Source organism: Podarcis bocagei (genome assembly GCF_964188305.1).
Source record: "Podarcis bocagei genome assembly, chromosome: 8".
Classification (NCBI taxonomy): domain Eukaryota; kingdom Metazoa; phylum Chordata; class Lepidosauria; order Squamata; family Lacertidae; genus Podarcis; species Podarcis bocagei.
Window position 1 is genome coordinate 58,436,293 of NC_138133.1, and position 17,203 is coordinate 58,453,495.

A 17,203-nucleotide genomic window follows, 5' to 3' on the forward strand; every position below is an offset into this window, starting at 1 on the left:
TGCTCAGGTTCTCCAGCGGGAGCTTTTGATCTCTTCCTCTAGCTGAGGAGGAAGGCGCTTTTTTGCTTTCTTTTGGAGATTCCCAACAGGCTTGCCATGTGCTTTTCTTTGGTGCCCCCCCCCCTTAGCATTTCTCTCCCGTGCGTCTCACTCACAGCTGAGGGTCCTTTGGGAATGCAAGGAGTTGGGAGGCGCGCTAAAGACCGCCCCCCCCCCTTGCAAAGCCACCCTCTCTCTCCCCCCCCCCAGCCAGAATAGGGGGCGGAGGCGAAGAGGCCTCCCCTCCCCTCTACCTTCCCCGCTGACCCCGCCCCTCGCCTCCTGCTCCTGCGGCTGCTGGATTTCTTAATAGCCGCCCTTTTTCTGTCGGCAACTCTCAGGTTACCGGGCTTAAGTGCGCGCTCCGACCTGGAGCCTCGCGTCGTCGCCGTCTTCGTCGCTGCTGCCTCGCCGGCGCTTCCTCCGGAGCCACCCCGCGCCGGCGATTGGCTCGGGCAGCCCCCGCGGTCTTGACACAGCGGCGCGCCGAGGGCTTGAGGACGTGTTTCAACAGATGGTTGGGGTTAGTGTGTGTCATCGCGTTCGAGTGGGGATTAGGCGAGCCGAGGGCGGCTCAGGCGGAGCGGGGTGGTCTCCTCCGGCTGCGCAAAGGAAGCAGCCAGAGATGTGGCGGCTTGGCGCGCGGGCGCGCTCTTACCTCGGGGGGGGGGGCAGCGCGGAAGAGGGTCCCTTTTTACGCAGGAAGGGGAAGATCGTCCAGGTAAAAGGGACAAAAGTCACCGGAGGATTCCCTTTCTCTTCCCAGCCACGCTTCTCTCTCTCTCTCTCTCTCTCTCTCTCTCTCTCTCTTCCCCTCCTCTGCTTTTGAATGGAATGCTAGCCCAGCGCACTTGGTCCAAGCCGGTCGCGGCCGTCTTATCAATGCTCCTATTGTATAGCTGACAGATAACAGCGGGCAGAGCTTGATGCCTGCCTTCCCTCGCAGACCTGACACTCTGGATGCACTTTGAGGTCACGCTCGAGAAGGTGGTGTTGCAGCAGCAGCAGCCTCTGGTCGGCGGGGAAGGTGGGGTGAGGGACGGGATGGACTGCGGCGGGGGAGTGTCTTTTACGCACCCACGTGCACGCTTTCGACCCCCCTCCCCTCCCCTCCCCAGATTTCTGATGCTAAGGAAGCTTTAGTTGCGCCCTAGAGCGATGCCAGGGTCTTACATCTCTCCCCACCACCACTGCCAGTAGTAGTAGATCATTCAAGTACAAAAAAAAGGAAACAAAAAAGTTTGGCCGTGTTCTCCTTGGAAAGCGCCCGCACGCAACTCGGCTATCTTCGGGAACCGGGTGCCAAGAAAGACAGCGGGGCGGAATTTGTGCTTTGGCCGGTTCAGAGAGGCAAGTCAGGTTCTTCTTTTGGAGAGGTCTCCGGTGTAGTTGGTTTTTGTTTTGTTTTTCCCGGGACGGGCTCCTTTTTGGCAAATGCAGGGCTGGGCTGGGCTGGGGTATGTCGATGACTTGGCAAAGCTGCCTGCTGGATTTCCAGGGTGGTGATGGTGGGAGGAGGGCGAGCAGCAGCAAGCTGAGAGCAGCAGCCCAGCACTGTGGAGATGAGGAGCTGCCCTCGCAGCTGCGCGGAGCAGATGGATGTAATTCATTTGCAGGTCTGTTTGTGAAAGTTTTACGACTCGCTGAAAACTAAGTAGCATCACCATAACGGATCATTAAAGTCTAGCTGTATTTATTTATAGATTCTAAACAGCCTCTCCGAAGTGTTAATTAAATTGAAAGGGGCTTTTCTTTTTTCCTTTTTTAAACAAATCTGCAGGGAAGGAACAAGATGCAGAGACTTGGGCAAATAAATGGCCCTTAATCTGCGTTTAATGCGACGACTTTCAGGGCTACCCCTCGAAGCTGATTTCGCCAACATGTCTCCTACCCCCACATGTGGGGATTGCTGCTTAGAAGGATTCCCGGCTTTAAAGCGGTTATGCCCCTTGCTTTGGGAGTAAACCCATTGAACTCAATGGGATTTCCTTGGTAAATGGAGGATCGGGACCTGTAACTGCTCTCTGGGCTCCTTTGGCACAGCTTACTTGCCAGCTTCAGTAGAATGTGCAGTTTGTTGGTTAGATATGGCTGACTCTCTGTTTCTTATATATTTTGAGGCATCCGGTTTTGTTTTGTTTGTTTGTGTTAATCTGTGACCAAATAACAGCGTTTAGCCTTGAAATAAATAAATATGCATAGGCAATAACTCTTGCATCCCTTATTGGAATGTAAGAATTGCGAGAAGTTATTCTCTCCCATGGGTGGGTGGCTGTGGGGGGAGTTTCGCTATGCCCTCAACCTTTCCAGGTGAGAGATTCTCTAAGTGATACTATGCCTAATCCTTTCTGGAATAAGATCTGAGGAATGTAGGGGGGTTATGATGGAGGATGCGTGCTTCGGATAACATCACCCCTATAACTTTTCAAGTTAAATGCATACATTTAGCATTCCCCCGTCTGCTTGGCTGGCTTACAGATTATACACCCTCTCCAAGAAAGCATCGTTTTCCCCCAAATAACCCCTCCAGCAGTATCAAATAAGGGTATTGGCAAATTGCTAATTAGCTAAATGAAATGACTAAAATGGGAGTGTTTTGATTTTCTCTCTCTCCACCCCCTTCCACACAAAGTTCCTAAGGAGAGGTGGGAAACTTTCCCAGATATTTTTAAAGGCAGAAAAAGAGAACGCTTGCAAATGGGGGTTAAAACTTCCATGAGCTGAACAGCTCCAGCTGCCCTTTCATATCTGGAGAAATGTGGCTGGTGAGGCTTGTTCTGTAAGCCACCTTGTCTCCACAAAGATATACAATATGGTACAAGGCAAGGTGCAGCGGTGTGGTGTCAAGAATATAAACACGCAAAGCGGTGTCAGTCTAATTGCTTCCTGCTGTGGAGCTGCATTTTAGGTAACTGACCTACCACCTGATTCTGTGCATATTTACTCCAGAAGTAGGTCCCCACTGAGTTGGATAGAATTTGTGAGGAAGGATTGCAAGCTTAGTGACTTTAATGTCCTTGAAAACTTCTGGGTGCCAAGAGGTGGAGGGAGAGAAACTGAGCAGGGATCTAAATTCTGTTCTCGCATCACTTGACCTGACTGGGGACTATCTTTAAAAAGAAAAGACAATGCCCTCCGGCTAGTCCAAGCTCTCTGTCGAAGCAGAATCTACTGTTCCAGATGGTAAATGTTCAAAGGAATATTTATGGCTACTGCTGCATACCTCAGGTTGACATTTGGTTTCTTCCTGACAGCACTTGTGCTGGGTACACACAGATGAAGTTCTCATTAGCGACTCGACAGCTGTAAAACTGTTCAGAGTTTAGGATGTTGCACAGGGAGATTATCTGAAGAACAAGGGGGGGAGAGAAAAAGTTCCTGGGGGGTGTGGTGAAGCCCTGCGGCTGACAGGTCTGCCGCTATGCAGGACAATCTTCCAATTTGGGTGGAATAGGCATTTTTGCCTCCATTCTCTCTCTCTCTCTCTCTCTCTCTCTCTCTCTCTGTGTGTGTGTGTGTGTGTGTCTTCTTTATGGAATGCAGAACATACCAGACGAGTCACAAGCCAATGTGGTGTAATGGGTAGAGTGTTAGACTTGGAACAGGACTCACTGCTCAGCTATGAAGACCACTAAGTAGCTCTGGCCAAGTTGTTACTTGTCAAGCTAACCTAGAATTATAGTTTATAGCAGCCTGCCTTGTACCAAGTCAGAAAGTTTGGTGGCTCTGGCTCAGTCCTGCATGAAAACAGCTTTCCAGGGTTTCAGACAGGGTCTTTCCCAACCTTACCTGGAGATGTCTCGCAAGGTGGTTGTGAGAAGTGGTGTAGTGGAGCTGGAAAAGGAGAGCAGGCAAGTGTAGCTTCAGAGGAGGAGCAAAATGCCACCATCTTGCTGGAACACCTTGCTCTGGCATGTGGATGAGGTGATAATGAGGCTTTCAAGTTTTAGTTGGTCACAAATTAACATATAGAGGGAAAGGTGGTGGTGCCCCCGGCCATTCCTTTCCTTCTGAGCCTCCTTGCTTTATGGTACCATTATTAATATGGCTGTTGACATCTTTGCCCCGCCTGTTTTATAAGTCATTGGAATGTGATGATATTGTGTAAATGTATCCTTCTATGATATTCTTTTTTTTTTTTACAACAAAGAGTGGCTAATAGTTTTCACAATAAAACTAATTACATGGGGAATGAAGAAAATATTCAAGCAGAGGCCTTGTGCTTCTTTCTCTTGGCAGGGTTTCTACTTCACATAAGCAGTTTAAATAGTAGTGATTCTTTTTAAGATACGATAGTTTATGTTACTAACAGAAAGCTAAATGCTGCGTTTCATCTGGTGGAAGATCTTTTGTTAAAGCTCTGTGTTTAACAACTCAAACCTCTGCACTTGGGCAGGGGTAGGCAACCTAAGGCCTGGGGGCTGGATGCGGCCCAATTGCCTTCTCAGTCCAGCCCGTGGGCAGTCTGGGAATCAGCGTGTTTTTACATGAGTAGAATGCGTCCTTTTATTTAAATTGCATCTCTGGGTTATTTGTGGGACCTGCCCGGTGTTTTTACATAAGTAGAATGTGTGCTTTTTTAAAAATTGCATCTCTGGGTTATTTGTGGGACCTGCCCGGTGTTTTTACATAAGTAGAATGTGTGCTTTTCTTTAAAATGCATCTTTGGGTTATTTGTGGGGGATAGGAATTCGTTCATACTTTTTTTCAAAATATAGTCCGGCCCCCACAAGGTCTGAGGGACAGTGGCCTGGCCCACGGCTGAAAAAGGTTGCTGACCCCTGCACTTGGGGGTAACTTCCTCTGAGTTCAAGGGAGTTTACTCCTGCGTAACTATGCACAAGAGTGCTGTCATGCCGCATGGCTCATCCGGGTTGTCAGTATAGTTGTTCTCTGTGAATCAACACAGCTGCCTGCATTTTTGGACTCTCCTTGTGAGCGCAGCTACGAACTGTCCTTGGAGACTTTCCTGTTGTGTTCCTGCAGCTCAACATTAATCTCTGGAACATAGGAAGCTGCCTTGAACGCAGTCAGACAGTTGGTCCCACCTAGCTCAGTGATGTCTAAACTGGCTGGCAGCTTTTCTGAAGGGCTTCAGGCAGGGAAACTCTCCCAGCCGTTGCCTGGAGAGGCCAGGGGTTGAACCCAAGACCTGCTGCCTGCAGGGCTCGACCTCTGAGCTACAGCCCTTCCCTGGGGACAAATCCCTTAAGAGAAAGGGTTGGGATAGAAATGTGTGATGGTGGCAGGCATCACCATTGTGGTCAGAAAGAGCAGAACTAAAGGATCAAAGATTGGGTTTTACTTGTGTGCCCGGGATGCCTTTGTCACCTGCACTCAAGAGACAGAAATGTAATTTCACTGAACTGTGCAACATTATTTGCTTTAACCCAGTTCATTTTTATTCTGGCAAGGAATGCAGTGACTTGCTAGAGGCTGAACATGCTTTGATGTAGATTGGCTTAATTGTGTGTTAGTTTATTACTTGGCAGGGGGTTACTCTTTCTGGCAATTCATAGTCCAGGTAAGGTGAGCCTGCTCAGCTCTGCAGCATTTTGATTTGAGCTGTGGCTGGTTTATGTAAATCTTGCTAACAATGTATAACTGTGCATCTTTCAAAACAGCATGGAATATATCTGAATAGATAAGTAGAGAAAAGGAGCAGATTTTGTGATTGTCGCAGAATGTTGTCTTTTCTTATTACGCTTGTTGCCATGCTCATCCTGGAAAAACTTGAGAGAAAATGGGCTTGCATCTCTCCGTACTTTGAAATAATAGCAGATATCGGGATCCCAGTTAAGGAACTTCGTGGGTTTTCATTCTGGGCAAGGACTCATGAAAACAGATTGTGAAACATGCTGAGATGGTGCGGGACAGCATTTCCAAATATGGAAGGCATTATAAACCACCACTCTTACAGGAAGTTAGGCATCTATGGAAAGAATGATTTTTGAATGATTTTCAAATACTCTTCTGGCTAGGTCATCTATTGCAAAGGATTTTGGATGGTTTATTGTGAGGGTTTGATTAGCTGCTTGTGCGTGAAAACGTGCTCCCTCAGAGTTTGTGTGCCCCCACAAACCTCCGTGTGTGACGAAGCTCCTCAGACATGTCTGCTCTAGTCACTAGTAGAGTCCGACAGTGGCTGCCTGCGGAAGCGTTTCCAGCAAAGAAGTTCCTTAACGGAAACGCGTCTCCTGGACTCACGGCGTGACAGTTTCCTGCGAGGTATGGGTCTCCCTATGTGAGACTCAGATACCTCCCCACTATTTTCGCTGGAAGCGTCCCTGAGCCCTCCCTCCTGCTCACATTCCCTCAGAGAATCACTCCTCCCCCTGCTGGTCCCTGCTTCAGCAGTTGAGTCTCTTTCATCCTGCCTGAGTCCCTCCACCACCTGATGCTCTGATGGCAGTTCCCTGACATCCACTTCCCCTCCAGGGCCCCCCTCACCCCCTCCCAATTCCTCCCCCCTGGGAGGTGAAGGGCTAAAACCCCGAAACGAATCTTCCTCATCTTCTGACGTCTCGAACAATTCTCTCCATCGATCGTCGTCCTGGCCAGCTGAATCCTCCTCCTCTTCAGAATCTGGGAACCCCTCCAACTCCTCTTCCTCGTCGGTGGTGGCAAAGTATTCCCTTCGGAACCTCGCTACAGGCTGAGGTTTACGTGGGAACCTCTGATGAAAAGTCTCTATTAAAACCTCGTCATTGACATCCTCTGCCCTAACCCAGGTGTTTTCCGACTCCGGTTCCCCTTCCCACATTACCAAATACTCTACTTGATCTCCCTTCCACCTGGAATCGAGGATCTCCGCTACATGGTAGCTGTGTTCCTTCTCCTCCATTGCTGGTCCCCTAGTGACCCTCCCCTCACTGTCTCCTCTATACGGTGACAGCAACGACCTGTGAAAAACTGGGTGCAGCTTCATGTGGTTCGGTAACCGGAGCCTGAAAGCCACTGGATTGACCTGCTGTATGACTTCAAACGGACCCAGCCTTTTGGGTCTTAATTTCTTACAACCTCCTTTGAATGGCAACCCTTGGGTAGACAGCCACACCTGGTCCCCCACCCTGATGCTTTCACCTTCCCTTCTGTTTTTGTCTGCTTGCCTCTTATATTCCTCCTTAGCCCTGTTTAAGTTGAGTTGGAGCTGGCGATGGATCGCTTCCATTTCTTCCACGAACTGTTCTGCAGCTGGAACGCTCCAGTTCTCCCCCTCCCCCCCTGGGAAGGCTCTGGGATGGCACCCGTGATTGGCCAAAAAGGGGCTCATCCCCGTGGACACGTTCTCTGCATTGTTGTAGGCAAATTCTGCCAACGCCAGCTTCTCCACCCAATCATTCTCCCTGTCATTAACATAACACCTCAAATATTGTTGGAGAACCCCATTTGCTCTTTCCGCCTGCCCGTTGGTTTCAGGATGACGGGCCGTCAAGAAATTAACCTCTACATGCAGTAAGCTCATGAGCTTCCTCCAGAACCTGGAAGTAAATTGTTTCCCTCGGTCTGAAACCACCCTCAAGGGGGCGCCATGCAACCTAAACACATTCTCTACAAACAATTTGGCGGTTTCTTCTGCTGTAACCGCATGTGAGCAGGCTATGAAGTGGGCCATTTTAGTTAACAGGTCTACTACAACCATGATGGCTGTTTTCCCTCTAGACCTTGGCAGATCAGTCATGAAATCTATTGCCACTGCTTCCCACGGTCTCTCAGGTGTGGGCAGTGGTTCTAATAAACCAGCCGGCGCCTGCCTCTCCCCCTTGGCTCTTTGGCATTGTTCACACCCTCTCACATACTCCCGCACATCTTCCCTGACCTTGGGCCACCAAAATTCCCTGGTAACCAGCCACATGGTTTTGTGTTGCCCAAAGTGCCCTGCTGTGGGGCTATCGTGCAGCTGCTTGAGTACTTTCTCCCTCAATTCCCCTTCAGGTATATATAACGCTCCCTTATAATACAATGCCCCATTTCTCTCCTCAAAACCACCGGGTTTGTCTTCCTCCCCTCTGAGATCCCTGAGTTTCCCCTGGGCGTATGCATCCTGCACCGTACCCTCTACCAATTCCCTTTGCCCCACCAAAGTCGCCCCACACACCCAGCGGTCCTCTGGAATGATATGGGTTTCTTCGGGTGCTCCCTCCCCCTCCAAATATTCAGGTTTGCGTGAGAGAGCGTCCGCCCTAACATTCTCTGGGCCTGGCACATAACAAATCTCAAAGTTAAATTTGGAGAACTCTTGGGCCCATCTCAACTGCCTTTGGTTGAGCACTCGCGCCGTTCTCCAGTACTCTAGATTTTTATGGTCCGTGCACACTTGCACTTTATGTTGTGCACCAACTAGCAGATGCCTCCATCTCCGGAACGCCTCATGAATAGCAAGCAGTTCTCGGTCGTACACCGTGTAGTTCCTCTCGGATTTGTTCAGCTTCCGCGAGAAGAAGGCACACGGACGCCACTCCGACTCCTCCTTCCCCGGCTGCAGAAGAAGCACCGCCCCTATGGCTCTGTCAGATGCGTCTGTTTCCACCCTTAGCTTCTTTCGTAAATCCACATGCAGAAGTTGTTCTTCAGAGGCGAAGGCCCTTTTCAGTTCCTCAAACGCTCGCTCCGCCTCCGCCGTCCATACAAACTTCTTCTTACTGCTGAGACAGTCAGTGATGGGCGCCGTCAGATGGGCGAAGTTGCGGATGAACTTACGATAAAAGTTTCCAAACCCTAGGAACCTCTGCACATCCTTCTTGGTTTTGGGTGTTTTCCATTCCAGCACTGCCTGTACCTTGCCGGGATCCATGGCCAATCCCTTGTCTGACAGGCGGTACCCCAGGAATTCCACCTCCTTGGTATGGAACCGACACTTCTCCAGTTTGACCCACAGCCTGTTGGCTTGCAGTCTGCTCAACACTTCTCTGACGTCTCTCACATGTTGCTCCTCATTCTCAGAATACACCAACACATCATCTAGAAAGGCAACGCAATTCTTGTAGAGCAAAGGGCCCAGCACGTGGTTCATAAAAGATTGAAAACACGCGGAGCCTGCTTGTAATCCAAATGGCATAACGAGGTATTCAAACGCCCCCAAAGGGGTAAACATGGTGGTTTTCCATTCATCCCCTTTCCTTATGCGTATCAGGTTGTACGCCCCCCTTAGATCCAGCTTTGTGAAAATCTTTCCCTTCCTTACCATGTTCAAAATATCATCAATTCTGGGCATAGGGAACGCCACCGGTTCAGTCACTGCATTCAGCCGCCTAAAATCACATACAAGTCTCGGCTTGTCCGCATTTTTTTTTGTCCACAAAGAACACTGGGCTCCCCCCTGCTGCTTTGGACTCTCTGATGAAGCCTCTCTTCAGGTTCTTGTCAATGAACCCTCGCAACTCCTGCATTTCCCTGTCTGACATGGCATACACCTTGCCCACGGGAAGCTGTGCTCCAGGGAGTAAATTGATCTGACAATCAAAGGGTCTATGAGGTGGTAGTTGGTCAGCTTCCTTCTCACTGAACACGTCGCTGAGATCTGCATACTGTGGTGGTACCTTCACCTTCCCCATTACTTCAGTCCCTGCTAGGGTGGCTTGGGCCCCTACTGAACCCTTCTCCCCTTTGCAGTGTTCTAGGCAATGTGCTGAACCAAAGGACACCACTCTTTGATGCCAGCCAACCAGCGGATCATGTAGAGCTAGCCAGCTCATTCCCAAAATAATGGGAGCGCCTCCCAGGGTGGCCACATTAAACGCTATCAGTTCTGTGTGCCTTGCCACCCTCATTATCATTGGGACAGTCTGCAAGCGGACTCCTCCTCCCAACAACTCCCTGCCATCAATCGTGGTCACCTGCAGGGGGTTGCTTAAAGGGATGGTCTGTATCTGGTGTTCAGCAGCAAACTCCTTGCTCATAAAATTGCAGGAGCTGCCTGAGTCCAATAGCGCCTTTATTTTTAGGGGGTGCCCATTCTGCAGCTCTAGCGACACTTCAATCACTAGAGCAGGTCGAGGAGCTTCTGGCACGGGCACTTTCACTGCTCTTTGGCCTGGCTGCAGTGCCCCAATTGTGGCAACCAGGCGTTGGCTTTTACCTGCTCCTCTCCCCCTTCTTCTCCCCCCTCAACAGCTCCCACCATCCCTTGCCATTCCTTCCTCTGGGGGCAGACTCTGGCAAAGTGGCCTGGCTGTTGGCAGAGATAGCATTTCCGGGGGCCCTTTCCCTCCTTCTTAGCTCCCTCGCTGGTTTTTGAAAATGCGCGCGCGCGCGCTGTTCCGATTTCCATCGGCTCTGCCGGCGGGAAAGCTGGCTCAGGAATGTCTGGAATGCGGAACTCCTTCCAACGTTCCCCTCTCCCTTCCCGCCTCTCCAAGGCTCTTGCCTCCTGCCGCGCTCCTATGGTCAGCGCAGATTTGGTCAGCTGATCCATAGACTCCGCCCTGGGGCTCCGTGCCAGCTCGTCTTTCACCCCCGAAGAAAGACCTTCTTCAAATAGCATTTGAACGGGTGCCGCCGATAAATCCCAACTCAGTCTGTGAATCAGCATGGTAAACTCAGTCCAATATTCACGGACAGATCGACTCCCCTGCTTACAAGCCATTAGCTGTCTGCGCACCACCCCTTCCTCAATATCGCTGGAAAACATGATATCCATTGCACGAAAGAACTTCATTGTGTCCTTTAGTATGTCATTGTGCGTTGCCATTAGGGGTCGAACCCAGTCTCTAGCCCCTTTCTCAAGATGCCCAATTACAAAAGCAACTCGCGATTCCTCATCAGGGAACTCATCGAACTGCACATTAAGGGCATATTGCATCTCTGTCCTAAAAGCATGGTAGTCCTTGGGGTCCCCCCCAAATTTCTGCACCAATCCTGGTACCTTTCTGGGGAATTGAGTGGCTCTCCCCTTCTTGTCTGCATCCTGAGCCCTTCTCTCCTCCAGCCTCGCCGTCTGCAGGGCCAGTTGAACCTCCAACGCTCGGTATCTATCTTCCAAGCTTGGACCAGCTCCAGCCCCTGCTCCTCCGGTTCCGGTTGGTTCGCTCATGATGCCTTCTCTTGCACAGGCAGCGTACAAAGACTGTCGGACTGCTGTGAGGGTTTGATTAGCTGCTTGTGCGTGAAAACGTGCTCCCTCAGAGTTTGTGTGCCCCCACAAACCTCCGTGTGTGACGAAGCTCCTCAGACATGTCTGCTCTAGTCACTAGTAGAGTCCGACAGTGGCTGCCTGCGGAAGCGTTTCCAGCAAAGAAGTTCCTTAACGGAAACGCGTCTCCTGGACTCACGGCGTGACAGTTTCCTGCGAGGTATGGGTCTCCCTATGTGAGACTCAGATACCTCCCCACTATTTTCGCTGGAAGCGTCCCTGAGCCCTCCCTCCTGCTCACATTCCCTCAGAGAATCACTCCTCCCCCTGCTGGTCCCTGCTTCAGCAGTTGAGTCTCTTTCATCCTGCCTGAGTCCCTCCACCACCTGATGCTCTGATGGCAGTTCCCTGACATCCATTATCAAGGCTTTGAGCCTTGATAATACAGAGTCATAGAGCTGCCTAGGCGTATCAAGTTTTTTTTTAAATTTAAAAAAATGATACAGTGTTTATGTGTATAGGTATGGCTTATTACAACCATATGAAGCTGGAGTTCTGGTTGTGAGTTTGAAAATATAAGGAAGACCCTTTGACATCCAAGGATTTTTCCATTTGAAGATGGATAGGTTTATACTTCTTACAGGGCTACAGACCTGATTGCCTGGTGATTTGTGAGGCTCTTAACACAAAAAGGCAGTTCCTGTGTTGCCACAAGTTTTTACATCCAATATCCAAACTAAGGATACTCCTGTGATGGTTAGGGGCTATATCACAGCATCTTAGAATTTTGCAGCAACAATGTCATATTAATGGGGGGGGGGGAAATGGGCACTAATGCTGAATGGCTTCTGCTATTCAGAGCCAGCCCTACCATTCGACTGTGGCAGCCACCTGAGGCAGATGATTTTGGCTGTCTCAACCTAATGGTAGACATCAATAAAATGGTACGCAAGTTTTTATAAATTGCTTTGTAAAAAAACAACAACCCCCAAATCAAATGGTGTGTAAATTTTATGAAATAAGTTGTTGGTTATTTAATTTATTATTGATTTTATTTTTACTTCCAGGGAGCAGGAGAGATTTTCTGTCTCAAGTGCTAAAATAAGTGGAAAGACTTTGGGGTGCCATGACCAGTATGGAGTAGTTTGGGGAGATAGGATGCTATTAGGTTCCAAAATGTCTTCGGTCTGCACTGCTGCTATCTTAATCTGAATACTACGATCTTCTTCAAAGGAATCCTTGAAGACGTGACGTTAATGTTCAGAGAATATCAGCGGTTACCACCATCTCTTCTTCATATACTGGTTCCTCTTATTAGTATAACAGAGAGAAAGGTCCTAGCAGTAATATGTGTAAACGCATGAGAGAAATGATAACACATCAGCCAGTGAGTGCTTTCAGGGTCAAATTTCAGTTGGTTTCTATAGGACTTGTATCAGCGTGAATATTTTTGAGGTTTGATTTGGACACAATAAGTTTGGATGTTACGGGTAAAGCCAGTCTTTTTGTTTTTTTAAAGAGTCTTTGCTCATTCTTCCACAGCTTGTTTGACATCCACTTGCGTCCAGGAGCTATTTTTTTATTTACGCCAATGTTATCTGCTGCTCTACTGGCAGGAAATGACTTTGTTTCCCACCAGTATATCTGCAGGTGGCTTCAAATCTCTATTCTTTATCGGCTGGATGATTACTCTTTTCTTCAGCATTTTCTTATGGGATCATGGATTACTGGAGCTATTTAAGAGATGACTAATTCAGAACTGTCAGTCATACTTTTTTTTTTAACTAAGTCATGGAAATCAAGGCTATATAAGCTTGGCTGACATGTTTGGCCTCCATGGAGTCATTAAGTGCAAAATGCAGTAAGCGCAATGTGAACTGTCCCTTACATATTTTATGTTTACTTGGAAGTAATCCCTAGTGAGTTCAGCAAGATTATAACTCCCAAATACATGTGTATAGGATTGTAACCTTAATGTGTGATCACCCTGTAGGGTTCCTTCACCCCAAATTAAAAATAAATGAGGAATGCCTGATATTAGAGTGGAATTAAAGCCTGGGATACTGATCAAGATAGAAGTCCAACTGTCCAAAACACAATTAGCTCCTCTTCCATCATTGTCACCTCTCCTAGTTGACTAGAGAACTTGGAGACAAGTCAGTCCCAAACCGGAGGACGGTGATGTCACAAAAAAGAGAAATGAAGATTTCTGCTTCCAGTGGCCATGAAAAGCAAATTGTTAAGATGTAACCATGAAGATTAAAGTGGAATTTATTTAGGTATAACAAGGCACAGGGTTGTTGGAAGCTTTTAATAAATCTATTTTAGATTTTTCCAGTTGAGGATTTCTGTCTTTAGTATGCTGTTACAGTGAAGCTATCTTCATGTTTTCATAGAATCACAGAATTGTAGAGCTATTGTAGAGACCACAAAGGCCATCTAGGCTAATCTGCTGCAAATGCAGGAATCTTTTGCCCAGTGTGGGGCTCAAACCCATGACTCTGAGATTAAGAGTCTCATGCTCTGCTGGCTGAGTATGTGAAGGAACCTTCACAGAATGAAGAGGAAATGGGATTGTACCACAGGCCCAGCTCCTAACATTAAGAACTCCCAATGCCTCACCCCAACCATAACCATGCATGAAGTGAGGAAGCCTACAGGCATAGACTTTCCTTCTTCAGACGTTCCCCTTAATCATGTGGAGCCTTCTTCATAATGTGTGAAAAAGGCTTAAGTCTCTCTTACAGGGATGGGAAACCTGTGGTCCTCCAGATGTCGGTGGACTATAGATCCTATTATCCCTGACCTTTGGCTGTGGTGGCTGGAGCTGATGGGAGTTGGAGTTCATCAATGTATGGCAGGCCACAGATTCTCCATCCATGCCCTCCAGTTTCCAAAAATCCTGTGTATTGTTGCAAGTCCCATCCAGGCCACTCAGGGTGGGAGCAGGAATGGAAAAAGAGAGGGTGGAGGAAACCACCCCCAACAAATCTTACACTTCATTGGCACTATGGCGATCTCTGACCACATAATCGTCTCCATCTGTCTGTTTAGTTGCTTGTATGGTGGCTGTTCAAGTGGTTCAGGTCAGCTATAACAATGCCAAAGACACACCCTTAAAATGAAAGGGGGCAGCTTTAACGTGACAGAACCATTCCAGCACCAATCATCCAAGCACGTAACACTGGAGGGAGGTTCCCACAAGGCTTGGAAATCAAACAGTAGCCGTGCTGCTAACATCTATGTGTGATGATTCCCAGCCATTTTTCAGAAACGAGAAGGGGACAGTGACTTCCAGATGATGCCATGTGTTGCCAAAGTTGCACAGAGTGTTCTAGGAAGTGCACACAAGATTTACTTAATTGGTTCAATGTCCCAGCAAAACTTGGGCTTTGAAGCCTTTCTTCAGAGGGGAGATTATTTGGTTAAACGGCTTTTAATACACACATAGCATTCATTAGGCACCATGGTCTTTTGTGTAGCTATATTTATTACATTCCCCCAACCCTGAAGAAGCTAAAATGGATACTTCATTGGGTCCATAAATCTTATGTGTGCCTTCCTAGAACCTTTATTGCTCTGGGGCTATTGCCCTCCCTTGTTGTCGTTGGTCATCATAGTTCTGCAACTGGTTGTTTTAGATCAGGCTAAGGCAAACTCTGCCCTCCAGATGTTTTTGGTCTACAACTCCCATGATCCCTAGCTAACAGGACTAGTGGTCAGGGATGATGGGAATTGTAGTCCCAAAACATTTGTAGGGCCGAGTTTGCCTATGCCTGTTTTAGATTGTGCATGGTGAATTTTTAAAAGTACTAAATGTACATTATGAAAACAGTGTTGTCACTCCTACGACTGTGTTGGCTTGGACCGATGGGGTTTGTAGTCCAAAACATCTGGCAGGTACATTGTTGGTGAGGGCTGAAGTAGATGGTCTAAGCAAGATCACACAGTTGGAAGGACATCTACGCAAGTTTTTCAGGAAAGCGCCTATGCCAGTCTATTCAAGAATAAGTCCCATTGAGTTCAGTGATACTCTTAGGTAAGTGAATGTAGGATTGCAACTGACATATTTGCTCATGATTTCTCAGCCTAAAAAAACTATGGCCAGTTCTGACAATTGCTTGCACTTAATGAAAGCTACAGGTAGGTAGCCTTGTTGGTCTGCCGTAGTCGAAACAAAATAAAAAAATTCCTTCCAGTAGCAACTTAGAGACCAACTAAGTTTGTTATTGGTATGAGCTTTCATGTGCATGCACATCTGAAGAAGTGTGCATGCACACGAAAGCTCATACCAATCCAATAACAAACTTAGTTGGTCTCTAAGGTGCTACTGGAAGGAATTTTTTTATTTAATGAAAGCTATTACAGTAGAGAGAAATGGTCATTTTGCAGAGTCTGTGGAAGAATTAAGATTATGGTTCTGGTTCAGTTTCCAATGACAATGTGCACTATTTCAGGGTCTTCCTGTCACAGGTGAAGTCCTGCTCCTGTTATCTCGGTCCTTATGGACAGACAGCTTGCTTTTTTCTTTTTTTTTTTGTAGCAAAGGCTGTTTAAGGCTGCAACTGATAAGATTTGCTTCTTGATGGGACTGGAAAAGCAGTAGTAATGCACAGAGTCTGCACTGGCTTTATTACAGCCTTTCCAATACGACCTCTGTAGTTCAAGGCGCACTCTGACATTTTGTTGTTGCACTGAGGTACGCCGATCCTGGCAAAGTCTCCACTCTGTACCGCTCTGAAGCAGTTAGTACAAGACATAGTGAAGACCACTGTCTCCTACACCCTTTCTAAAAATGAATTAGCCCAACCCTCCATTAATCATGCCTATACCAGTGAGGTTTCCATGCTCACAGATCTTTGTACATCTCTGAAAGGGATGGTGGACCCAACTACGAGCTTTACTTGTTGCGATCCTGGAAGTGTTTGCTTGGCTACTAGAGGAAGCAGGATGTTGAGCTAGATGGGTACTTGGTCTGAACCAGGAAGAGGCGTCATGAGGTGGCGGGGGTGGGGAGTCCTTGTTTCACACCACAAAAAAGGTGGGTGGATTAAAGCCCTGTGCGTTATCTTTTGCAGCTGGTGTCTGTGGGCAGAGCCAGTGCCCTCAGGTTCTTTTCGCAACTGTTAGCTCTACAGTGGTACCTCGGGTTAAGTACTTAATTCGTTCCAGAGGTCCGTGCTTAACCTGAAACTGTTCTTAACCTGAAGCACCACTTTAACTAATGGGGCCTCCTGCTGCTGCTGCGCTGCCGGAGCACGATTTCTTTTCTAATCCTGAAGCAAAGTTCTTAACCCGAGGTACTATTTCTGGGTTAGCGGAGTCTGTAACCTGAAGCGTCTGTAACCTGAAGCGTATGTAACCCGAGGTACCACTGTATTCCTGTACCACGTGAGTGTGCACTAATGCATCTCTTATGGATAGTTGACAGTCTTTCCCTACCAACAGTCCAAGTAGTTCAGTCTGCTTAGAAATGAGAGCAGTTCCATTGCCATATCAGCAATGGGAATAAATCTCTGTGCTAGCTTGTAGGGAACTAAGCTTCAGTATGGTCATGTTGAAGTGACCACAGGGCAAAGAGTCCAAATATCATGAACATTAGTTCTTTTTGGCTTATGTGGTTCCATGGGGTTTTGTTTTGTCCCCAAACTTTTTTATTGTCTGCATGAAACCACTGACACAAGAGTCATCTGATGATTGGGAGTTGGGTGTCATCAATATACAGGTGATACCCATATCTATCTATCTATCTATCTATCTATCTATCTATCTATCTATCTGTCTGTCTGTCTATCTGTCTATCTCACTATCTATATTGTGCTGTGGTAATCCTGAACTGTTGTCTGGGCTCAACGGACTGAATGTGAGCTAATAAACTGAAGTTTAATCCAGACAAGACTCAAGTGCTTTTTGAATAGTAGGTTTGGGTCATGTCGTTCTGGCTGTTGTATCATTCCTGGTTAGATCTAGGTTGGACTACTGCAATGCACTCTGTTTGGGGCTGTCCTTGAAGAGTGTTACAAAGAGCTATTAAAAATGTAGCGTCTAGTGTAGCTTTGGTGTTCACTGCTTAGGATGCATATATTATATCAG

The 17,203-nt window shown here is 47.7% G+C and overlaps 1 protein-coding gene across 6 annotated transcripts in view; it reads left to right on the forward strand.

Annotated features, from left to right (window-relative positions):
• The first annotated feature begins 354 nt into the window (after positions 1 to 354).
• The window catches only part of SULF1 (sulfatase 1), a 107,854-nt gene continuing 91,005 nt past the window's right edge, over positions 355 to 17,203 (forward strand). For 2 of the 6 annotated variants that reach the window (XM_081204434.1, XM_081204438.1), the window contains exon 1: positions 356 to 562. The gene's annotated coding sequence lies outside the window, so the exon portion shown is untranslated. Of the gene's footprint in view, positions 563 to 647; positions 761 to 1,255; positions 1,390 to 1,581; positions 1,656 to 17,203 lie in introns of those variants that run through there. The other 4 variants (XM_081204439.1, XM_081204436.1, XM_081204435.1 and 1 more) reach the window with 4 other exon arrangements.